The sequence below is a fragment of the Sus scrofa genome, chromosome 6, assembly GCF_054392235.1.
Source record: "Sus scrofa isolate SSC_HxYL_T2T_F1_AM1 chromosome 6, Sscrofa_HxYL_maternal_Yorkshire_Landrace_v2.0, whole genome shotgun sequence".
Lineage (NCBI taxonomy): Eukaryota > Metazoa > Chordata > Mammalia > Artiodactyla > Suidae > Sus > Sus scrofa.
The window spans coordinates 67,194,035-67,219,352 of NC_139388.1; the positions used below are offsets into that span (position 1 = coordinate 67,194,035).

A 25,318-nucleotide genomic window follows, 5' to 3' on the forward strand; every position below is an offset into this window, starting at 1 on the left:
TGAGCTGTGGTGTAGGTCGCAGACGCGGCTCAGATCCCGCATTGCTGTGGCTCTGGTGTAGGCCAGCGGCTACAGCTCCGATTAGACCCCTAGCCTGGGAATCTCCATATGCTGCAGGTGCGGCCCCAGAACAGACAAAAAGACAAAAAAAAAAAAAAAAAAAAAAAAAGAATCCAGGCACAGAAGAGTTCGTGTTATTCGATTGTATTTATCTGAAATGTCCAGAGTAGGCAAACCTATAAGAAATAAAAAGCAGATTAGCAGCTGCCAGGACTTGAGGAGGAGGAAACGGGAGTTTGGTTAACGGGTTCACATTTCGTGAGGGTGATGAAACTTCCTGCAATCAGACAGTGGCAGGGGTTGCACAAATCTCTTAATTTTCTAAAAAAAAAAAAAAAAAAACAAGCGTACACTTTATTTTATTTTTTGTCTTTTTCAGGCCACATGTGCGGCCAATGGAGGTTCCCAGGCTAGGGGTCTAATTGGATCTGTAGCCGCCGGCCTACACCAGAGCCACAACAATGTGGGATCTGAGCCATGTCTGTGACCTACACCACAGCTCATGGCAACGCCGGATCCTTAATCCACTGAGTGAGGCCAGGGATCGAACCCGCAATCTCATGGTTCCTAGTCAAATTCGTTTCCGCTGTGCCATAACATGAACTCCCCAAAGTGTTCACTTTAAAAGGGTGAATTTTGGAGTTCCCATTGCAGCCCAGCAGATTAAGAACCTGACTAGTATCCATGAGGATTCAGGTTTGATCCCTGGCCTTGCTCAATGGGTTAAGGATCTCGCATTGCCACATGCTACCACACAGTTTGCAGATGCAGCTGGGATCTGGCATTGCTGTGGCTGTGGCATAGACTGGCAGCTGCAACTCAATTCAACACCTAGCCTGCGAACTTCCATATGCCATAGGTACAGCCCTGAAAAGATAAAAAATAAATAAAAAAATAAAACGGTGAATATATATATATAGTCTTTAGGGGCCACACCTGCAGCATATGGAGGTTCCCAGGTTAGGGGTCGCTTGGAAGCTACAGCTTCCAGCCTACACCACAGCCACAGCAATGCCAGATCCTTAAGCCATGGAGCAAGGCCAGGGATCGAACCCCTCTTCTCATGGTAGTAGTCGGTGTTGTTACTGCTGAACCACGACAGGAACTCCAATATCCCAGTTTAAAAGAAAATCATCAACCCAGCTTAAAACTCCTTATATAGTTTCATTATGTCGCACTCTTGAAATGACAAAATTACAGACAAAGAAAACAGATAACTGGTTCCCAAGGAGGGGGTGAAGGAAGAGGGCAATGGGTGTGGATGGAAAGGCCCTACGACAACTCCACCTGCAGAGAGAAGTATTCAGTGTCTTGACTATTGGTCAGTATCTTTTTTGTGTTTTTTCTTTGTTTGGCCTTGCCTGCAGCATGCAGAAGTTCCTGGGCCCAGAGATTAAACTGATGCCACAGGAGGGACACCCCTGGATCCTTAACCCGCTGAGCCACCAAGGAGCTCCTAGTGTGAGTGTCTTGGTTGTACTGCAGTGTAGTTTACCAGATGCTGTCACCAGAGGAAACTGGGTAAAGGGTACACACTCTCTTTGCATTAATTATTCCAGCGTCTGAAATTTGTTTTGTTTTTAGGGCTACGCACCTGCGGCATATGGAAGTTCCCAGGCTAGGGTTTGAATTGGAGCTGCAACTGCCAGCCTACGCCACAGCCACAGCAGTGCCAGATCCTTAACCCACTGAGCAAGGCCAGGGATGGAACCTGCGTCGTCATGGATACTAGTCGTGTTCGTTACCACTGAGCCATAATGGCAACTCCAAAAGTTTAATTTTTAAAAGGTCATCAGGGAGGGAGTTCCTGTCGTGGTGCAGTGGTTACGAATCCGACTAGGAACCATGAAGTTGCAGGTTCGATCCCTGCCCTGGCTCAGTGGGTTAAGGATCCAGTGTTGCCGTGAGCTGTGGTGTGGGTCGCAGACACGGCTCGGATCCCGCGTTGCTGTGGCTCTGGCGTAGGCTGGCAGCTACAGCTCCAATTCGACCCCTAGCCTGGAAACTCCATATGCTGTGGGAGCGCCCCAAGAAATGGCAAAAAGACAAAGAAAAAAGAAAAAAAAGGTCATCAGGGAGTTCCCACTGTGGCTCAGTGGTAAGGAACACGACTAGTATCCATGACGACTCGGGTTCCATCTCTGACCGCACTCAGTGGGTTAAGGATCTGACTGCTGTGAACTACAGTGTAGGTAGAAGATTGAGTGTGGATCTGGTATGGCTGTGGCTGTGGGGTAGGCCAGCACCTGCAGCTCCGATTCTACCCCTAGCCTGGGAACTTCCATCCCCCCAGTCGTGAAAAGACAAGAAATAAGTAAGTAACTAAGTAAATAATTAAAGTTAAAATAGAATTCAATAAAAACCCATATTTGTATCTCAAAGGCCTGGAAGACCTGGGCCCAGGCGTCCCATGTTTCCATGGATGGAGCCTGGTGGCCGGCCTGGCTCCCTTTCACTGTAGCAAGGCCCTTCCTGCGTGGGAGTCTGCCCGTCTTGGGGTAGCACCCAATCCCCGATGGCCCTTCATGTGTGCCCTCACCACTCCCGCCCCCACCATCCGCACACCCCCTGTGTGCCCTTTCTCTGCCTGAAAGCCTTGTCCTCCGATTTGACACCCCAAATGCCTACCCACCATGGGACGGGCAGGCCTCAGGTCGGAGACCACGTCCCTCCTGCGGCACCGGCTTCCACTCCCACCATAGGCGGGTGACAGGTGACTATTCCTGCAGATGAGGCCTGGGCTGGGCTCGGGGTGGATGCTCAGGTGGAGGGGAAGCAGCGGGGGGCAGGGTGGGTCTGGAGAGGAGGAACTCCCGGTCCAGCGCCTGGGCTCGGGCAGGAGGCCAGGAGGCGCGGCGGGCAGGTGGCTGGGCGCTGCGCTTCGGGGAGCCTCGCGGTTCGCCCCACTGCGCCTGCGCACTGGGCCGCTCCCTGGCGTCCGTGTTGCCGTCGATTCTCCCGGACTCCTGCCTTCTTTTTGCTCAGGGAGAGGGACGCAGTCGCACGTGGGCCCGCCCGAGGTCGCCAGGGGTCCGAGACAAAGGGCGAATCTGGAGACAGAAATATTCCGCAGCCGGAGCCGGCGCCCATCCTCCGGCCACCAGGTCCTCCGCCGCGGCCCGTAGGGGCCCGGGCTGCAGTTCGCAGAAGCCGGTGCTGGCCCGGCCCGCTCTGCCTTAGGGGACAAGCCCAGGCTGGAGTCAGGCTCCTTGCTGTGCAGAAGTTCCGTAGGCTCTCCCGCTATCTGTCCGGGTTCAAGTGCCTCTGGACCCCACTTCTGCTTGGCCTTCCCGAGCTTCTGAGAGCTCTGACCGGAGCAGGAGTGTCCCGGCCGCCTGGCTCCTCCCCAGGAACAGAGCTGACAACCCCACGCACAGCTCTGCCTTGTGCTGCGGGAACCAAGACCACCCGGTGGTGGAGGGTGACCACCCGCAGGCGGACCTCAGACAGCCGCTGACGGAGATTCCCAGACGTCACGCTGCTGCCGCCTGGCCACCCGCTAATCAGAGGACTGTCCCCAAGCTGATGGGGACCCCTGACGCTGCCGAAAGCCACTGGGGATGTCGGGTCTTCTGAGCGGGAGCTGCCTGATCTCCGTGCCTGTGCTTCCCCCACTACAACCCGGGGACAGATCAGGTCTGTGGCACCTGGGGTGAGTTTGGTTCAGTAACACAGGCAGGGAGTTCCCACCGTGGTGCAGCGGAAACGAATCCGACTAGGAACCATGAGGCTGTGGGTTCGATCCCCAGCCTCGCTCGGTGGGTTAAGGATCTGGCGTTGTGGTGAGCTGTGGTATAGGCCGCAGACGCGGCTTGGATCCCGCCTTGCGGTAGCTGTGGTGTAGGCCAACAGCTGCAGCTCCGATTGGACCCCGAGTCTGGGGACCTCCATATGCCGTGGGTGGGGCCCTAAAAAGCAAACATAAATAAATAAATGAAAATAACACAGGTGATCTGGGCAAGTGTGAACACACGACCCAAGCATATGCCATCCAGGTGTTTCACCCCCTTGGCCCTCAGGATGGACGTGTGACCACCGTGGACCTGTGGGTACTAGGAGGTGAGCCAGTCTTACTGGACAGTGAGGCTTTTACTTCCGGGGGAGTGGGAAATGGTGAAGAGCTGTCCGCTGATGGAACCGCAGCCTCCTGGTCCCTGGGAAGGGAGACACTGTCAGATAATGGAGCCCACGTGGAGAAGCAGACACGAGGGACAGTGGCTCTCCTGTGGCTGCTGTAACACATGACAGTAACTGGTGGCTGAAAACAGAAACTTCTCTCACAGTTCTGGGGGCCAGAAGTCAGAAATCAGGAGTTCCCGTCTTGGCGCAGTGGTTAACGAATCCGACTAGGAACCATGAGGTTGCAGGTTTGGTCCCTGCCCTTGCTCAGTGGGTTATCGATCCGGCGTTGCCATGAGCTGTGGTGTAGGTTGCAGACGCGGCTCGGATCCCACGTTGCTGTGGCTCTGGCGTAGGCCAGTGGCTGCAGCTCCGATTCGACCCCTAGCCTGGGAACCTCCATATGCCACGGGAACGGCCCAAGAAATAGCTAAAAAGACCAAAAAAAAAAAAAAAATTTTTGTTTATCAGGCACAGTGGGTAACGAATCTGACTAGGAACCATGAGGCTGCGGGCTCGATCCCTGGCCTTGCTCAGTGGGTTAAGGATCCAGCGTTGCCGTGAGCTGTGGTGTAGGTCACAGACATAGCTCAGATCCTGAGTTGCTGTGGCTGTGGCGTAGGCCGGTGGCTACAGCTCCGATTGGACCCCTAGCCTGGGAACCTCCATACGCCGCAGGAAGCAGCCCTAGAAAAGGCAAAAAAAGACCAAAAAAAAAATTTGTTTATTTATTTTTTCTTCCTTTTAGGGCCACACCCATGGCATATGGAAGTTCCCAGGCTAGGAATCACACCGGAGATGCAGCCACCAGCCTACACCACAGCCACAGCCATGCCAGATCCTTAACCCACTGAGCAGGGCTAGGGAGCGAAACCAAATCCTCATGGATTCCAGTCTGCTTCTCAATCTGCCAAGCTCTAGTGGAAAGTCCTGTGTTTTCAGGTTCTGCAGGCCTTGCAAAGAGGTTCCTGAAGGCTAGCTTTGCGACGTTTAGCCTCTGGCTCCAGAGAAATGTATAATGGCTGGGGGGAGCTGCCACTTGAGGGACACCTGTGGAAAGAGTCCCTGGTGACCGGGAACGACTGGTGACCCTGTGGAGGCTTCAAGGAGACCACCTGGCATGACAGAGTGGGCTGGGCCTCCCTCAAGAAGGATGGTGGTTCCCAGAGCAGGGGGACCCAGGCCCTCCGTGGGTGAGCCTGGATGAACCAGGACCTGGGCCTGTCGGGGCCTTGAGAGTGGAGCACACCCCGAGGTAAGCCTCTCCTAGAGTGGATTCCGAGCATCGCTGAAGCTGGGAGCTTTGAGCATCCCACACCCGCCCCAGGGGCTGGTCCTCAGAAGGGGCTTTGTCTGGAGTGAATTTGGCAAGTGGAGCTGCTACAGTGCTCACCCCAACGCAGCACCTTCTATGTCTGGGACCTGGCGTGGCACCCACCTCCACAGTATCTGGAGCATCACAGAGCCCAGCCGATGCGAGGTGCCCAGCCCTGGGCTGGGTGCACAACAAAGGCCCGGGAATGCAGAGCCAACAGCTTCCGTACCCCAGGGCGCCTGCGCATCCCTCCTCCCCCGTTCCGCAGTCCGGAGCTCAGAAACGGGAGATACAAAGTGAACAGCGATGCACCCGGCTTTGCTACAGGATCCCAGGCCACTTTCGGGGAGTGGGAGCACGGAGGCTCAGACAGTGACGGACTTGGGGCTGAGCCCAGCTCTGCCCTCCTTCCATGGAGCTCCAGCTGGGCCACCGTGGTCTCTCTGGGCCTCTGTGATGCGGGTTGCCAGGCGACCCTGCCCCCACCCCCAGCTAAAGTGAGGCTCCAATGGGGTGACTGAGGGCAGGGAGCACGGCCTGTAAGGAGTGCGTGCGAACGCTGGCTTCCTCAGGGGAGTCACGCGAGTGTCACTTTGGAACGCGTGTGGAGGATGGGCACAGGTGGAAATTCAACTCACATACAAATATAACTATACCTCCAGCTAGGAAAGCAGCCCTCTGCTCCAGGCCCCGGCTGGCCTCTCACCTAGGTGGTGGCCTCGGGCAGGTGCAGCCTTCCCCTCCGTGGGGCACCCACGCCTTGAGGGGCTTCTGGGAGATGTGGTCCCGCTTGGAGGCCTGACCGGGGGTGGGGCGTGGGAGGGACCGCCTGACGTCCCCACCTCCCCATCACAGACCAAGCCGAGGCTGCCGAAAATCGAGCCTCCCGACCCAGAGAGCCCTCTCCCCAGCGACCACAGAGCCGCCGCCGCGGGGCCTGGGCAGGCAGAGGCCCCGCTCCCGAAGCCCACGGCCAGCGGCCACGAGGTGTGCAGAGTCCCTTTCCCGAGGTCGGGGAGGCCAGAGGAAGCATTGCCAATCCTGACATCCTGACGGGGCCGGGCTCCGCTGGGGGGCGTGCGGACACCCCCGAGGCCGCCCAGGGCTACAGAAGCCCCCTGGGCATCTTCAGATGGGGGACACCTGCGGACGCCACCCCCCCGCCCTGCCCCGCGCAGGCCCGCGGCGGTCGGCGCGGACCGAGGGCTGCTCCCCCGAGGGCAGGCGCTCGAGCGGCCGCCGAAGGTCTCGCCGCACGGGGAAGAGCCTTAGGGCCGCTGGCCGGTGTTCACGCGCTGCTGCGGCTCCCGCCAAGGGCTTCTCGCACGGCGGGCCCGCCTAGGGCTCGGCGCCGCTGTTCGCGCGCTGGTGGACGGCCGTGCGGCCCTCGGGGCGCGCGTCGGGCTTCTCCTCCGCGTGACCGCGCCCGTGCTCCACCAGGTGCGAGAAGAGGCCAAGGGCCCTGGCTCGCTCGGCGCTCTCCTGCGGCTTCCCCGCAGCGGGAGGTACTTCAGGGCCAGGCCGCGGCGGGGGCGCTCGGCAGGGTGCAGCTTTTGGTGCCGGGAGCAACGCACGAAGGCCTCGCCCGTCGGGCGCTCGCCCACGTGGATGCGCTCTTGCTGCTGCAGCCTCAGGGTGCGAGCGAAGACCTTGCCGCTGGGCCGGGGGACCGGGCGCACCACCCGGGAAAGGAGCCGAGGCCTGGCCGCTGTGAGGACCCACTAAGGGGCCCTCAGCTGCTCGTCGGGGCCAAAGCACTTCCTGCACTGGGCGCCCTGATGCCGCCACCTGCATCAGCTCCTGAGGGGCCAGCGGGGCCCAAGGGCGACGGCCTCCCCGCACTGGCAAGCGCTGGAAGCTCCTCTGAGGGGCTCTGCTGGAGAGGCTGACTGCATGATCCTGGACAGGTACGTTCGCGCAGGGGGTAGCGTGTGGGGACCTCGCACAGCTGAGCCACCCCTGGGGGGCAGCTCCAGGGCAACACCCGGCCTCCGCAGGGGTCACACACAGGGGGGTGGGAGGGTGGGGCTTCTTCCCAGGGGTGTGGTGTGATGTGGTGCCGCACCAGGCAGGGGTTGTGGCAGGAGGCCCTGGCACCCGCTGGGCACAGACTGTTGTCGGGGCCTCATCCGAGCCACCCGTTATCCCCTGAACCAGGGGAGGATGTGGAAGGAAGCGTCTCTTCCAAGACTTGTGCAGCTTTGGGTCCACGGATGTTCTTCCGGGGAAGGGCGGGCCAACTGCTGTCCTGCTTGTCCACCTGAGGCTGACTGTGCAGCGTCCCGGGCACAGGGCTGGGGAGTAACACGGGCACACTGGGAGCAGGCAGCGGCTGGCCCCACCTGCCCGCCAGCGCGACCTGCCCGCCAGGCAATGGATTCAGATCTAACCTACGCCAGGCCCCAGGCCCAGCTGGTGGAGCCAGGCTCGGTGGCCATGACTCCCGAGGGGTTCCCTCAGGCCCTCCTGGGGGAGGGCAAGGTAGGTGCCCCCTCTAGAACATAGAGCTTCCTGTGCAAATAAAGCGGACAAGCGCCAAGAGCATCACATGTCCGGCAGGACTGGCAGAGCTGCTGGCAGCAAGCCCTGCTGTGCTTCACCTTCTGCAGCTGCTGCTCAACTCAGCCGCACATGCCACAGTTTCTAGGGCCGCATTTGCAGCATAGGGAGGTTCCCAAGCTAGGCGTCTAATTGGAGCTGCGGCCGCCGGCTTACACCACAGCCACAGCAACGTGGGATCTGAGCCTCGTCTGCAACCTACACCACAGCTCACGGCAACACCAGATCCTTAACCCGCAGAGCGAGGCCAGGGATTGAACCCGCATCCTCATGGTTCCCAGTCAGATTGGTTTCCACTGTGCCGTGACAGGAACTCCTGCCAAACAATTTGCCAAATGAGGGCAGGTGGGCAGGAAGACCTGGCAGCAAAAAAGCAAGTGCAGTCGCACTGCCACGTGGCTGGTGGGTGGAAAACAGCCTGGAAGTGCCCCCCAAGGGTTAAACCTCACACCGCCGTTCCACTCCTAGGTATCTGCCCAAGAGAAATGAAAACGGGCGTTCAAGCAGAAACAGGTACACTGATGTTCACGGTGGCAATTTTCATAACAGCCAAAAGGTGGAACCAACCCACCCATCCATCAGCTGATGAATAGATAAATTGTGGGCTGTCCTCGCAATGGAATATTACTCAGCAGTAAAAAGGAATGAAGTAGGACACACGGTCTGACTTCGGAAAAGACCACGCTCAGTGAAAGAAGCCAGACACCAAAGCACCACGTGTTATAGAACTCTGTTTATACGGAAAATCCGCCACAGACAATCCAGAGACAGAGAATAGAACAGTGGTCTAGGTGCTGAGGGGAGCAACGGGGAGCGACTGCTCGATGAGATGGCGTTTCATTCTGGAGCGCGGGGATGCGCGGGATCGGACGGTGATGATGACGGTACCACACAGAGGGCGTGTTACCTGCCAATACTTGGGTGTTGCTGTCGTGGCGCAACAGGTTAGTAGCCTGACTAGTGTCTATGAGGATGAGGGTGCGATCCCTGGCCTTGCTCCATGGGTGAAAGACCGGATGTGGCTGTGGCTGTGATGTAGGCCAGCGGCTGCAGCTCTCATTCAGCCCCGGGCCTGCGAACTTCCATATCCTGTGGGTGTGGCCCTAAAAAGAAAGAGAAAAAAATAATACAAACATGGAGTTCCCTGGTGGCTCAGTGGGTTGAGCATCCAGCACTGTCACTGCTGTGGCGTGTGTTTGATCTCTGGTTGGGGAAATTCTGTATGCCATGGCTAAAAAAAAAGTGTGTGTGTGTATTTAAACAATGCTTTTGTGGTAAGAAAAAGAAGGTCTTCGAAATTGTTAGATAAAAATAAAACAACTTCTTGCACATGGAGTTCCCGTTGTGGCTCAGTAGGTTAAGAACCGACTGGTATCCATGAGCATGTGGGTTTGATCCCTGGCCTCACTCAGTGGGTCAGGGATCCGGCGTTGCCGTGAGCTGTGGTGTAGGTTGCAGAGGTGGCTGGGATCTGGCGTGGCTGTGGCTGTGGCTGTGGTGTAGGCTGGCAGCTGCAGCTCCGAGGTGACCCCTCGCCTGGGAACCTCCATGTGCCGCAGCTGCGGCCCTAAAAAGGAGAAGAAAAAAGAAAAACCTTCTCGCGCTTGGCCGAGCTGACTGCACACCAGAAGCTTAGTGCTGGGCTGCCAGCCTTCTCTTCCAGGGCCGACTTGTCTCCATTCAGGTGTCTCGTCATCCAGGGCTTCAAGCAGAACAACTTTGTGGGAAGCTGGACAGGTATGCTGGGAATAACGGGCGGCATGCTGGACACAGGGCAGCGCCAAGCCCCAGGGCTCTGCTGTCGCTGACGTACCGATAGGAGCTGAAGTTTGGCGAGGGCGAGACTCCGGCCGGACGTGGACATGGGCACTCGCGCCCCGGTCTGCATGGCCGTGGAGCCCCGTCTCCTCACCCAGGGGGCCCACTGGCTCCCGCTGCCACGGCTGCAGCTTCGCCCTCTGGCGGGTTTCTGCCAGCCACCGAGGGCTGTGCGGGAAAGCTCCCTGGGAGCCCTGAGTCTCTGCCCCCGGGCGCTGCAGGTTGGGCAGATTTCCTCCGCGGACCCTGCAGGGGGACCAAGTGCAGAGCTGCTGGGGAGCCACGAGGATGCTCTGCTCACGGGCACCAGTCCAGCGACACAACCAGGCCAGGGCTGAAGTCACCACACACAGGGAAGGGGCTCCCCGGCCATGAGCACTGACTTGGGGACCCTGCAGCCTTGCCAAACTCTAACCTTGGGGTGAACCGAAGCCCCTCCCAGAGAGAAGGGGACCCATGGAGTGCTGAGCAGCAGGAGGGCCGGCACCCAGGTTTCAGCGCAGCACCCCCAGGCCCGGACCAGCACTGCTCCAGCATCATCCGGGAAGGCCCCCGCTGACACACCAGCTCGCTGTGTCAAGGACCCTGGGACCTGGGCGCCTGCCAGGCTCCTGCCCCAAGGCTTCCCATGAATGGGTCTGCACAACAGCTGGCAGCCAGCGCAGGGCCTGAGGCCAGCTCCCAGGGTGACCTGGATCCCCAGGGACCCAGAGGCCAAAGACCCCGGGGTGGGAGAAGCCCAGCCAATTCAGGATGGTCAGGCACCATGGAATCAGTGGACAGGCCAGATGACATGAATTCACCTGGGACTGGGCAGCTTCCGCTGAAGGAAACTAGCGGATTGAACGGCACCCCTGCCCCTAAAAACTATGTCCACGCCCCAAACCCTGGAGCCTATGGCAAAAGATACCTGCAGGAGGTGTCCTTAAGGATCTTGACCTGAGATCATTGTCAACGCCCCTGGTGGGCTGTAAATCCACTGACGGAATCTATTTTTTCTTTTTTTTTTAAAGCTGCACCTGCGGCAGATGGAGGTTCCCAGGCTAGGGGTCCAATTGGAGCTGTAGCCGCCGGCCTACACCACAGCCACCACAGCGCCAGATCAGAGCCACATCTGAGACCTACGCCACAGCTCACGGCAACGCCGGATCCTTAACCCACAGAGCGAGGCCAGGGATTGAATCCTCACAGACACTATGTTGGGTTCCTAACCTGCTGAGCCACAGTGAGTGGCACCTCCCATGACAGAGTCTTTGAAAGAGGGAGGCAGAGATGGAAGAGGCGGCCAAGACTGGACCGAGGCAGCCACAAGCCAAGGGACACCTGGAACCATCAGAAATCAGGATGGATGTAGGGACGGTTTCTGCCTCGGAGGCTTTGGAGAGTTTAGCCCCGCCAATGCCTGATTTCAGCCGTCTGGCCTCCGCTGTCTTAAGTTTCCCAGTAGGTGGTAATCTGTAGTAGCCACAAGGAACCAATGCAGACTGGTGCAGCATCCTCAAACGGGGGGAGAGGGGGTTGCCTGGGGAGGCTCTCCTGATCCCTGGGGATGCAGAGTCAGAAGATGGCTGGTGTTTAGTCGGAGCCTCAGGGAAGCATGGGTGGTCCCAGGAAGCAGCAGCTTGCGCCCATCTTGCAGGAAGGGACGCTGAACTCTTAGGAGGCAGGGGCTGAGGGGCGCCATCTGCCGTGTGTGCCTGGCACCTCCACAACTGTCCCCAGACACCCTCCTCCTACTGAGGCTCCTCTGCCATCTGCTGTGACAAGAGCCTGCCACCCAGCTCCAGGCAGAGCAGGTGGAACCTGCGGAACACAGCTGCGTGTCTCTGCTTCCACTGCCCTGCTCCAAGCCTACGCCATTGAACTACCTTACCTGTCCCGGGGGACCTTCCAGCCAAGGACCCAGGATCTGGGACCCAGGTCGGTTTGAGCTTCTGGGAGCCTGTCCCCGACCTCAAACTGCAGCTGTCCCAGGTCCGTCCTGCTTGCCTTGGGTGAGCATGGCCTCCACCCTGAGTGCTTGCCCAGCCTACCTGTCCCAGAGGGTGCTGGAAAGTGGAATAGGACACTGAGCAGCCACCTTCGGGCAGGGAGTAGGGGCTGGGAGGTTCATGCGACCCGGAGTCATGCAGAACCGCGTGGACAACAGCCCGCAGGAAGGACTTTGGTGAGGTCGAACATCCTCAGAACCCGGGCCATGCCCGCTGAGGCTGATAAGGCCGTGTTCGTGGACGTCAACAGCGGCAGAATGGAGGTGTGGAGGGCACAGATTCCGTGCAGAGCCTGGGGTGGCTGCTCACAAGCCAACCTCACCCCCACTGACGGCCCCAGAGACGCGGATCCCAGCCGTCTGTCCTCTTCCATACCGTACACCCAATGGGAAGGGCAGTGCATGACACACAGTGGGGCAGGAGCGCCCTCTGAGTGCGGGCTAACCTCTCTGCCACGCCTGTCCTACCGGTGGTGCCTCCCCCCGTGGGCCTCAGTCCCCACCCTCTCGGGACGGGGGACGCGGGAGTCGGAACTGGAGCGGACAGACGTGCCCGGAACTGAAGGACCGACCGCGGCCGCCAGCCGGGACCTGGAGCGTGCGGACCGCAAGTGGGCGGGTCAGATCTCCGCCTGGGACCCGGCGCGCAGGGGTAGGAAGGGACCAGGGGGTGGTGGCCGCGCCGAGCGCCTGGAGGCACCCTCGCCCCCTCACAGGCTGGGGTCGCGGGTTCGCGCCGAAGGCCACCTACTCGCTGAGGCCGGCCCGCGCGGGCCCGCTGGCCCCCTGCCCCGCACGGAGCGCGGAGGCTGCCTCCATCATACTCCTCCATCCTCCAGGCCGCGGCCCTGGGAGGTCGGTGCCGCCGCGAGGGCTGCTGGGAAGTGTAGTCCAGCCGCTCCCGGCTCAACGCCCGCTGGACTCCGGTTGTCTTGGGAACGGAGGCGGGCGGAGGAGAAGGAGCCCGGATGCGGAAAAGTCGCGAGCTGGTCGGGACCGCGGTTGATAGCCCTCGCCGCCTGAAGGACTTCTGGCGATCGGACCGGGAAGCGCGTGGGAGGGTCGCGGATGGGAACCATCTGGGCGGCTGTGAAAGGTCCAGTGAGCAGGCCGCTTGCCAGAGTTGGGAGTCGGCTCGGGGCTCGAGCTTCTGGGTGTCACATCCCCAGGGCAGAGTCTAGTATGTGCGGGCGCATTCGAGAACCACCATAGTTGACGCTGAGCCTGCACTCGTTTGGGGTGAGATGTGCGGTCAGGCCTCGCGTTCACAATGTCGCCCTCATCGGGTGCCCGCCTGTCCCACGGCCCCACCACCATAGCCACAAAGACACATCTAATGTGAGTCCGCGCGGCCCTCGTGTGGCACTCAGCAGGCAGCATGCGATGGCCCCAAAGGTCTGCTCCCACTCTCTGTCCCCTTGGGCATCCTACGAGTGTCTGGACACGGAACGCCCTGCTTCGGTGGGTCCATCTTGCTGCCCAGGGACAGTGTCGGGTCTGGTTGAAGCTGTTGGTGGAGCTTACCGCGCTCAGTGAGGTCGGAACCGTGGCTGAGGGCACTCAGAGGGCTCAGCACGTGGAACACGCAGGCCTTGCCAGGGTTGCCACAGAGGAAGGGTGAGAGGTGTATGGGTGCACACGGGTGCGGAAAGGTTCTGCCCCTGGCTTAAGGCCCTGGGGCTTATCACTGCTGGGTCCCCCTGGGCTCACAGGCTTACAGAATTGGGACCTTTTGGAGTTCCCTTGTGGCGCAGTGGAAATGATTCCAACTGGGACCCATGAGGTTGCGGGTTCGATCCCTGCCCTTGCTCAGTGGGTTGAGGATCCAGTATTGCTGTGGCTGTGGTGTAGGCCGGTGGCTACAGCTCTGATTAGACCCCTAGCCTGGGAACCTCCATCCTGGGTGTGGCCCTAAAAAAAAAAAAAAAAAAAAAAAGAAGAATTGGGACCTTTCATGACCATGGGTCATGGGTGCATTGCTGCTAAAGCAGGTTTGAGCTCTCATGAAAGGACTTCACACTCTGGGTGCACAGAGGGTCACTCCCTGGAGTGAGTTCTGTAGCTACCGCGGGCCCCCTACCAAAGGCCTTATCCCTTGAAATATCAGGTCCCTGGGCTGGGACTCCCGCCAAGGAGAGGTGTCCGCCCGACCACTGTCCCTTCATGCAGCTCACCCCCCAGAGAGGGGTCCTCCGCCAAGGGGCTTGCTCCCTTTTGGACCTCTCCTCCTGGCCCCTCTCGGCTTCCTAGGGGTCTGTGTCAGGATTCCTGCCTGCCCTTGAAATGTCAGGTCCCTGAGCTGGGGCTCATGACACAACCCAGGGGAACTTGTCCTGCCGCCCCTCCAAGGGGGTGGTCTCTCAGCTCTGTCCTCCGTACAGGGCCTAGGCTTCTCCTCAGGCCTCTCCTGAGGTCCCAAGGCAGCTCTCCAGGAGTCGGCCTGCTCAGGGTCCTGGGCTGGAGCCTCCATCCTGGGGCCAGTCTCCAGTTAGGAGTCCTGGTTGCAGGGTCTGGAAGAGGCTGGAGTTCCCAAGGAGGGAAACGTTTCCAGGAACCATGGAAGCAAACCCCAGCAGCTCGGGCATCCTGGATGGCTTGGGCAAATTTCCTTGAGTCTTGCAGGCTGTACAAAGGGAAGAGACGTAAAGAAAGGAATTTCAGCGGGGGCTAAAGGCAGCCAGCCGAGTGGGTGAGGGGAGGGGCGGGGATAACTCTGCTTCTCTGGACTTCATTCCTCCTCCTCCTCCTCCACTGTCCCCTCTCACCTCCTGCTGACCTCTGCCTCCCTCTGGCCCATCCCCTTCACCAGCTGTCGTGCATGTATGTCCAGACTGTCCATCTGACAAGCCACACCAACGATGGCCTTTTGGTGGCTGTCCTGGCCCCGTGGTGGTCACTGCTGCTGACCAGGCCTTAGATACAGTGTACAGAGTAACGGATCCCAGGAGTTCCCGTTGTGGCACAACGGTTAATGAATCTGACTAGGAACCATGAAGTTTCGGGTTCGATCCCTACCCTTGCTCAGTGGGTTGGGGATCCAGCGTTGCTGTGAGCTGTGGTGTAGGTCGCAGATGCCGCTTGGATCCCACCTTGCTGTGGCTCTGGCGTAGGCTGGTGGCTACAGCTCCAATTCGACCCCTAGCTTGAGAACCTCCATATGCCACGGCAGTGGCCCTAGGAAAAGGCAAAAAAAAAGAATAACGGATCCCAGAGAGGTCCACAGCCTAATTGCCAGAGGCTGCGAATGTGCCACCTTATGTGGCAAAAGGGACTTTGCAGATGTGGTTAAGGATTATCCTGGCTAACCCTGGGCCCAAAATGTCATCACAGTGGTCCTTCTAAGAGGGAGGCAGGGTCAGAGGAGGAGACAGAGGTGGCGACAGAAACAGGTCCAAAGGATGTGGCCAAAGGAATCGGGAATTCTAGCGGCCTCTGGAAGCTGGAAAAGGCAAAGGACAGACTTTTTTTTTTTTAATTACTCAATGAATTTATTACATTTGTGGTTGTGCAGTGATCATCACGATCCAATTTTGTAGGATTTCCGTCCCTCACCCCCAGCAAGGGGCGGGCTTGAGAGGAGGAGGGCAGCCCTGCCTCCACCTTGGTTTTACCCCCAGACTCACTCTGGCTCCTGACCTCCAGAGCTGCGCGGTGATCGGCAGGTGTTAGCCAGGCTCGGGGGGCACAGCGAGGCCGTTGCCGGGTCCACGCTGGCCCCTCTCCCTCTTGCCCGCTCCCCAGAGCCTCCGCCCTCAAGAGCGTCCTCACGCCGGAGGCAGAGGACTCAGAGTCCACTCAGGCGTTTGCGCCTAGAGGACCCCGCCTTTTTTGGTTGAGGCTATGGATTGTCCTTCCATAAGTGGATGTGAGCAGAGTCAGTTGATGGAAATCAGCCATTCTCACCCAGGGTGTGTTTTGGCCCCTGGGGACACTCGGCAGGGTCTGGAGATGGATTTTGGTCGTCACAGTAGGGGTGGGGGGTGAGGGTGCTGAAACATCAAGTGGGAGGAGGTCGGGGGTCCTGCGGTGCACAGGCTGGCTGCATCCCCCACCCCGGGACAAAACAGTCAGGGTGCTGAGGCAAAGGAACTTGGCGGGAAGCAGTCCGTGGAGAGCAGGAGGCAGGGGCAGGAGGAAGGTGGTGTTTGGCCCAAGTGGGACCGGCCTTAGAGCTAAGTGGAAAAAGTCGAACAGGAAAGTACATGCTCCATGATTCCGTTTCGATGAGCGTCTCACAGGCAGATCCATGTGGAGAAGGAGGCTCATGGTTGTCAGGGGCTGGCTGGAGGAGGGGTGATGGGAGTAACTGCCGATGGGTATGGGGTTTCTTTTTTTTTCTCCCATTTTTGGCCACACCCGTGGCACATGGAAGTTCCCGGGTCAGGGATCAAATCTGAACTGGATCTGTGACCTACGAGACAGGTGTGGCAAGGCCGGATCCTTCACCCACTGCACCTGGCCGGGGGTCAAGCCACAGAAGTCATTAACCCACTGCGCCACGGCGGAAACGCCTGGGTTTCTTTTTGGGATGATGAAAATGTTGTGGAATTAAGCCCATAGTGATGGGTGCCTGACCTTGTGAAGATACTAAACACACTGGGTAACATGTGTAACATGACTAATGTTTCCCCCCAAAGTTACGGTGAAGAGAGTGGCCAGAGAAGGCCTCTGGAGCACGTGGGATTCCAGGCTTGACCCGGGGAGCAGGGGAGGGTGAGCCACGAGGCTCCCCGAGGAAGGGCGCGTTCAGTAAGGGCACGGCAGGTGCACAGGCTCTTGGGAGCGTCGTGTGGTATGGCTGGTGTGGCGCTGAGGGGAGAGGGAAGGTGCAAGGTGATGGGGCCACCTAGCAGGCCCCTGTGCAGATTGTTTTGTCCTGAGAGTGACACAGGGAGGCTTCGGAGCAGGACAGAGAGGACATCTGAGTTGGGTTTTCACAGCCCCCTCTGGTTGCCACGTGAGGAGGATGGATGTTTTCCTTTGTTTTGTTTTTTTTTACAGTACATTAGATTCCCAAAAAGTACAGTAAAATGAACACTTCCATTACAGGAAATGTATGACAAATGATATAAAATTAAAAGGTGACACTGGTTTCCTAAGATACGATTCACTCTGTACAACCAGGGTCCACAGGTCCAGGCTGCAGAGTGGCAGCAGGAGGCAGGCCCTCCCATCTGGTTCTGGGTAACCCAGTAATAAGAAATCAACCCATACTGCTGCTCTGGCCTCTTGAGACACCACACGCTGCCTGAAACAGCTAGAGCTCTGGACGTATTAAACAGTGATTTCCAGGGGGGAGATTTTAAATAAGATGCACATGGGACAGGCCATAGGAAGTTTGCCAAGTTAAATTTGGTACATGGATGTTTTCCTTTTTGAGGCCTGGCCTGAATCTACATTTCGGCCGAACTGAGGAGCGTCTGAAGCCCCTTGGCAATGCCTGGCTCTCGACCCAAGGAGACTCACGGTTCCAACCCACGTCACAGCCCCATGCCTCTGCTTCCTCGGAGACCAAGGAGATGCCCTTGCCCCTGGCCCCACCCGACCTGAGTCAGGGAGCCAGTCACCTGGCAGGGTCGGCTCTCCACCTGCCTCTCGTCCTCGTCCTCATCGCCTGGGGGGGGGCGCCCTCCTGCTCAGCCTCCTTGCAGACCCCCAAGGGATCTAACGCTCCACACTCACGTTGCCAGTGGAAACCAAGGATGCAAAAGAGCGCAGAAGAAAGCGTTTCTGGGGCCCCGCTCCCTGGGGCTGCCTCTAGGTGGCTCTGGGGCCGCGGGCCATCCCTTTACCTCTGAGATCATACTTTTGCTCTTTTCTCCAACGAGGAGGTAGTATAACATCAAAAGGCATCACATTTTTGCTGTTGCATTTCAACCACCCACTTGTCCAGACCCCTGCGCTGAGTCATTTGTTGAGTTACAAACCACCCCAGTATTTTCAAAGTTTGCTTTTTGCCACTTTGCTCTTCTTTTTTTGTCTGATTTTTAGGGCCACACCCGCAACATGCGGAGGTTCTGTTCATCTGTTAGCAAGCTGTGTCCTGAGGTAATCGCTTTTTCGCCGCATATGCCATTTCAGCTTAGGAAAGCTTTTGTAGAAACACTCGGACTGTCCTGTCTTCAGACCGTGGGGGGAGCCTGTCCCATTTTGTAATGCCGTGTGTGGAGATCAGGATTTCCACAAAGCTCCATACTAACCAGAGCCTCAGGGGAGGTAGCTCCAAAAGCTGGAGATGCGTGGAGAAGCATCTGGAGCCTGGCACACAGCCGAGTTCCAAAAATGTCTGCTGACTGGATAATCTATTTTATTTTTTATTTTACTTTATTTCTTATGGCCACACCCATGGCTTATGGAAGTTCCTGCGCCGTGGACTGAATCCCGGCCACAGCTGTGACCTACACTGCAGCTGTGGAAACGCTGGATCCTTTTAACCCACTGCTCTGGGCCAGCTATCCAACCTGCACCTCTGCAGCTACCTGAGCCAATGCAGTCCGATTTTCAATTTTTTTTTTCTTTTTCTTTTTAGGGCCGTACCTTCGGCATATGGAAGTTCCCAGGCCAAGGGTTGAATCATAGCTGCAGCTACTGGCCTACACCACAGCCACAGCAACGCAGGATCTGAGCCACATCTGTGAGCTACACTGCAGCTCCCCACAACGCTGGATCCTTTACTCACTGATTGGGGCCAGGGATCGAACTTGCATCCTCATGGGGTTCTTAACCTGCTGAGCCACAATGGGAACTCCTGCAGTCAGATTCTTAACCTACTTCATCATAGTGGGAACTCCAGTCCGTTTTCTAAATAGCGAAAAGCAACCACAATTTCGAGGGCCCACTAGGCACCATCTGGCCCTGCCCTAAGAGAGTTACACAGACTGAGTCATTTAGTCCCCACGTCAAGTCTAGAAATGCATAGTGGCCCAACACCCGTTTTACAGATGGGGAAACGGGGGCTCAGAGGGAGGAAACCAGGCATGGACCAAATACTTCAGGTCTCCAGGAATCTCCAAACTTTATCCTTCTTAGTCATTGCAGGGTTTTGTTTTGTTTATTATTATTTTTTGCTTTTTAGGGCTGCACCCACGGCATAAGGAAGTTCGCAGGCTAGAGGTGGAATAGGAGCTACAGCTGTCAGCCTACACCAAACCACAGCAACATGGTATCCCAGCCACATCTGTGGGATCCCACCATACCTCCACCATAGCTCAAGGCAACGCTGGCTCCCCGACCCACTGAGCAAGACCAGAGATCCAACCTGCATCCTCATGGATACTAGTCCGATTCACTTCCCTGCGCCACGAAGGGAACTCCTATTGCAGGGTTTTAAATGCAGCTGGGGGCCACCTGGAAAGAAATTGTAGCTCACTTCCCTCCTTGAGGTGGTTGCCCTTTTTGTTCCCACTTTACCGATGGGAAAACTGAGGCCTAGACTGGAAAAGCACCTCCCAGCTGAACCCGTGCTGCCAGACTCTCAGACACGACTCGGTCCGGGGCTCACTTGTCACGACCTCTGACCTCAGCCCCGTGAGCCAAGGGAGCACGGTGACCCCGCCCCATCCCAGACGGGAGGAGTCCGCCAGAGTCAAAACCTGCCCCGGCGCAGCCCGGGAACCAACTAGGCGGCCCGGGCCGGAAGCGCAGGGGGTCCGGGCGCTCCTCCCTCGGGTGCTGGAGGCAGCTGCTCCGGAGGACTGCCGCGGCGGTGCTGTTCCAGGGCCCTTTTCTCCATAGGCGACCTGAGGAGGCCGGGACGGAGAGGCGTGAGGAAATGAGGCGCCCCCCCCGGGACTCTGAGGGCTCCTTCAGCGTCACTGAACCCGGCGGGAGAGGAAAGTGCGGTCTAACCCGGACTTGTCTGGGCGTCGTGGTTACCACGGCGACCACAACCTCCCCTTTCCTCGCTGCGGGAGGCGGGTGGGAACTCCAACTTCCGGTAGAGCTGGAGCCTCCCTGCGATTCGCCATCGCCTTGGAGACGCCTTGCGTCATTCCCAGGCAGTCACTTGGACGTTGGTGATTGGTCGTTACCAGGGGAGGCCGGCACTTCCGGCCTGGGGTTCCCGTTGCAGGCCCAGTCTGCGTGCACGACCGCTCGGTCTGTGTCTTTAGACTCCCCCAAATCCTGAGGGCCAGGCTTTCCTGCTCCGTGAGCTGCCATTTCCGAATTTCCCGTCTCTAGTTAAAATCCGGAAGCCTGGTTCGCCCCCAGTTCCTGCCTCTGGGTCTCCCCCAAACCTAGGTCCCTATTTTTACTCCGGTTAAGGGCTTTGATCCGCCGCCTCAAGGCCAGGTTCCCCTTATTTTTCCGAATTTGTGCCTCAATTCGCCGAGTCGCAGCCATCACGGGTCTGTATGAGGTTTTGATTTGTTCTTTTTTTCTGCCCTGAGGCATACAGAGTTTTCCGGGGGCCAGGGATCAGATCCGAGCTGCAGGTACCACCTGCAGCTGCGTCAATGCGGGATTCTTAACCCACTGTGCCGGGCGGGGGATCGAACCTGTGTCTCACTGCGCCCAAGGCGCCGCTGATCCCATTGAACCACAGCGGGAACTCCTGTGAGGCTTCTGAGTTTATGTATCTTGTTTCCCAAACTTGAGATCCTGTACCCACTAATTCTTGATAGCTGGGTGTCCAAAATGTGTTTCTGGATTTATCCTTATTCCTAACCTGTGAGACCCTCTATTAATACCCTCTTCTAGGGTTTCCAAATCCAGGCCAGTTCCTCCTTCCCTCTATTCTTTACCACAAGTGCTGCAGGTGAGGAGACAGGTCTGAATCTGATCCAGCATTACCACCCCAGCCCTGCACATTTTGCCCTGAATTCCCACCCCCACCCCCAATTCCGGAGAGCCGTCCTGAACATGGGATCCTGATATGCCACTAAGGAAACTGAGAATGGGGAAGGGACTTAGGCATACCCACCTGGCTCAGGCACCTCTTTTGTGGTGAGGGCTAGAACTCCCCCTCCTATAACAAGCAACCGTGTCAAGCCATCCCACCTGTGCGCCCAGTGTTAGACCGATGGGCAGCAGGAGGCCCAAGTCAGGCAGTGGGCAGGATGTACTGGCTCTCTGTCTAGGCTGTGGGAGGGAGGGGAGACAGTCCTGAAGGAGTTAGAAGAACAATAAACATGCTTGTTGATCACTTTCATCTGTTCCTTTATTTGAGCAGGCTTGGGACCAAGGAGACCACCTCTACTGGTAATTCCTTGTTTACTGGCTCAGCAACAGCATTTTTTGCTTTTTAGGGATGAATCCGCAGCATGTGGAAGTTCCTGGGCTAGGGGTTAAATCAGATCTGCAGCTGCCAGCCCACTTCACAGCCACAGCAAGTGCATGATCTGAGCTGCATCTTCGACCTACACCACAGCTCACAGCAGCACCGGATCCTTAACCCATTGAGCAAGGCCAGGGATCAAACCCATGTCCTCATGGATACTAGTTGGGTTCATTTCCGTTGAGCCACAAGGGGGAACTCCTCAGCAGCCTTTTCCTTAAAATGGGAGGAGCCTGGGAGTTGTCTTTCTGCACAATGGGTTGATGGCTTTGTCACTATAGTGGCTTGGGTTGCTGCTTTGGTGAAGGTTTGACCCCTGGCCCAGGAACTTCCACATGCTAGGGGCACATCCCCCCAAAAAAGCAGCTTAAGGGGCCGAGAGAGCCCCTCTCTGGATTATTCCAGATCCAGTGGTCCACGGGAAAGGCCTAGACTTGACTGAACTCATTTACTCATTGGGCAAATATGTACTAGGCCCTTTGCTGGGTTTGTCGTTTTGTTTTATTTTATTTTGTTTTTGTATTTTACAGCCACACCTGCAGCAAATGGAGGTTCCCAGGCTAGAGGTCAAATTGGAGCTGTAGCTGCTGGCCTGTGCCACAGCCACAGCCTTGCCAGATCTGAGCTGCGTCTGTGAACAGCTCACAGCAACACTGGATCTTTAAGCCACTGAGCAAGACCAGAGATCCAACCTGCATCCTCATGGATACTAGTCAGATTCATTTCCGCTGAGCCACGAAGGGAACTCCTTGTTTGTTCGTTTGTTTTTTAGGGCCACAGCTGGGGCATGTGGAAGTTCCCAGCCTAAGAGTCCAATCAGAACAGCAGCTGCTGGCCTACACCACAGCCACAGCAATGCCAGATTCAAGTTGCATCTGTAACCTACACGGCAGCTTGCGGCAATGCCAAAGCCTTAACCCACTGAGTGGGGCCAGGGATCAAACCCACAGCCTCATGGATACTAGTCAAGTTCATTTCGGCTGATCCACAATGGGAACTCCTTTTTTTTTTTTTCCCCTTTTGTCTTTTTAGGGCCCTACCCATGGCATATGGAGGTTCCCAGGCCAGGGGTCTCATCGGAGCTATAGCCGCCAGCCTATGCCAGAGCCACAGCAACGTGGGATCCGAGCCGCGTCTGCGACCTACACCACAACTCATTGCAACACCGGATCCCCAACCCACTGAGCGAGGCCAGGCATCAAACCTGCAACCTCATGTTTCCTAGTTGGATTCGTTTCCGCTGCGCCACAACGGGAACTCCTGTTGTTGTGGTTTTTTAATGGCCACACTGAAGCATATGGAAGTTCCTGGGGCAGTGATTGAACCTGAGCCACAGCTGCAGCATATTCCATAGCTGCAATAACACCGGATCTTTTAACACACTGTGTCAGGTCACGAATCAAACCCACACCTTCACAGCGACCTGAGTCACTGCAGTAGGATTCTTAACAATAGGAACTCTGCTTTCAGGCTCTTTGTATGTGCACGGATTCCTGGAACTGGGGCAGACAGGATGCACAGAGGGTAGGGAGGCCAGCTGAGGCAGAAGTCAGGCGCTGGGGCTAACCACCTTAGAATCCCAGCTCTGCCTGTTTTTGCTGTGTGACTGGACAAGATACTGCCTCTCTTGGTATCCGTGACTATCAAATCAAGTTGTTCTGAAGAGCAAGTGGTCTGATTCCTACACTCTTAAGGCCTACCTGGGGTTAGGAAGGGGCTTCCCCAGGCTGACCTGAATTAGGACACGACCAGGAAGAGGGGCAGACCCAGATAAGGAGGTCTTGTGAACAGGTGACAGCAGGATGCAGTGTCCTGGGGCTGGAATTGGTGGAGGAGGGCGTTCCAGCCACTCTGCCCGCCAAAAGCCTAGAGTGGGAGCAGCAAGTTTATGACAGACTTTGTTCACGTTACTCGTGAGCAGGAGCTCCCATCATGGCTCAGCAGTTAAGGAACCCCACTAGCATCCATGAGGACTTGGATTCGATCCCTGGCCTTGCTCAGTGGGTTAAAGATCTAGTGTTGCCATGAGCTGTGGTGTAGGTTGCAGACACCAACTCGGATGCCGCGTGGTTGTGGTGTGAGCCGGTGGCAACGGCTCAGATTGGACACCTAGCCTGAGAACCTCCATGTGCCATGGGAGAAGCCCTAAAAAGACAAAAAAAAAGTCATGAGCAGACATTGGATGACAGATTCAGTATTTCCAGTTGGGGACACAGCAAAGAACAAGCCAGAAAGCCTGCCCTCATGGAGCACCTGGAAAAGCAGTGCAGAGGAGATGGCCCGAGCTGGTCAGCACAGAGTGGACGTGTCCAGGAATAGAGGGTGGGCCTCTGCAGGGACTTCCTCCCTCCAGCCTGAAGAACACAGCACCAGCATCCCCAGATTCATGGGGTCAGAATCCAGATTTTGTTCCTGTGTCCTGGGGACCTGGGGAGGCTAGACTCTCCCAGACCTGGCACGTCGTGTGTGACTGCTAGCTGTGCAAGGGGACCCCCCACCATGGGGCTTTACTGTGGGACCTCCCTCCTGCCCTCCGTTGCACGGCGGGTCCCTCTCGCAAGGTCAATGAAGATAGCCATTTCAAGTGACCTCCGGTAGTCCAAGAACCACAGACAGCAAGCGGGCCTTATCTGACTTCATTCCCATTTCCACACTGATGGGAAGCTGAGGTTCAGACAGGTGGACCCCCTCAGCTTTTGAGGAGAAAGGGCCAGGGTTGGGGGACCCTTCTAGGCCCTCCTGTGAGGGTGTCTGGTGCCTATTCCCAGCCTCCCTGTTTTCCTCCAGCCAGCACCCCACCTGATGACTCCTCTAGGACCAGGGAGAGCCCCCAAGAATCAGAGAGTGACCTTCTAGGACCCGGAAGAGGCTGACTTAGACTCTCCCTGTCCCCACAGACCTAGTGAGAGCCCCAAGGCTGCTGCTCTGCACAGGCCATGGAGACCACAGGCCGCCGGGAATGGGGCCTTGGCTTCTCGGGGCTGAGGATCTAACCCCCTGCCCAGAACAGCTTCCTGCCCTGAGCAGTGGCATAAATGGTGACTGATGACAGTCCAAGAGGGCCCAGAGTTTCTGGTCTGAAACCTGGAATTGGGTTAGGGGTAGGGGCAGGCCTTAATATGCCGTGAGTACCTTTACAATCAGTCAACAAACCTGGAAGCATCTGAGCACCTGCAATTTGGCAAGCCCCGAGGGTGAGCATGTGGGGTTGCTGGGGACAAATGAAGGACCACCAGGCTCAGGTGGCTGGGGCTCTTCAGTCTGAGAGGAGAATCCCCCACCCTTGTAGGCTAAGGTGGGTACGGGAAGGTGAGGAGCCTCATGGAAACTGCTCTGCCAGATGCAGCTCCCTGCTATCAGCCCAGTAGTGGTGAGCAGCTACAATGGTGGCTGCCTCTGCCAGGCCAGCCAGGAAGGCACTCACATCCCAGCACAGCTTCACGTCTGGGCCTAACATATGCTCCATGCTGACCACTGTGGTCATGGGCTGCAGAGCAGGCAGTGTACCCACCACTGTGCTCAACCTGCACTATGCCAGTGACCTCACCAGCGCAGGCCCCAGCTGGATCAAAAAGGGCAGAGGAGAGTTCCCAGGTGGGCTGGTGGAAAGGACTCTGACTACTATCCATGAGGATGTGGGTTTGATCCCTGGCCTTGCTTGTTGGGTCGGGGATCCGGCGTTGCCTGGGAGCTGTGGTGCAGGTCGCAGATGCAGCTAAGATCCCCTGTTGCTGTGGCTGTGGTTCAGGCCAGCAGCTGTAGCTCGGATTAGACCCCTAGAGTGGGAACTTCCATATGCCTTGGGTGTGGCCCTAAAAAGAAAAAAAAAAAAAAAAAAAAAAAGGCAGAGGCTGTTCTCCAGTCTCCTCCTCCAGGGCTCCTCCCGGAGGCTCATCCGCGTGCAGTGACCGGGCGGGAGACAGGGAGAATGGTGGAGGACCCTGGCATGGGGTGAAGCAAGGGGTCCCCTCTTGGAAGCTCAGGCCCCAAGCCGACCGACCGCGCGAGTATAGCAGAGGAGAACCGTAAGTGATGCCTGCTCATCCGCCTCGGGTAGGGACTACAGCAGAGAGCTGTCTTAATGCCCTAACACCACTAAGCCGCCGGAGCCCACAACTTGTGGTGCTGGTATAGCGGCGAGCGCTGGCCAGACTTCTGCCCACATTAGACATGGCGGCGC

At 57.4% G+C, this 25,318-nt stretch overlaps 1 protein-coding gene across 1 annotated transcript in view; it reads left to right on the plus strand.

Moving 5' to 3' along the window:
* The window catches only part of LOC110261339 (zinc finger protein 444), a 996,914-nt gene that overhangs the window by 796,568 nt on the left and 175,028 nt on the right, over positions 1–25,318 (plus strand). The window lies entirely within an intron of this gene.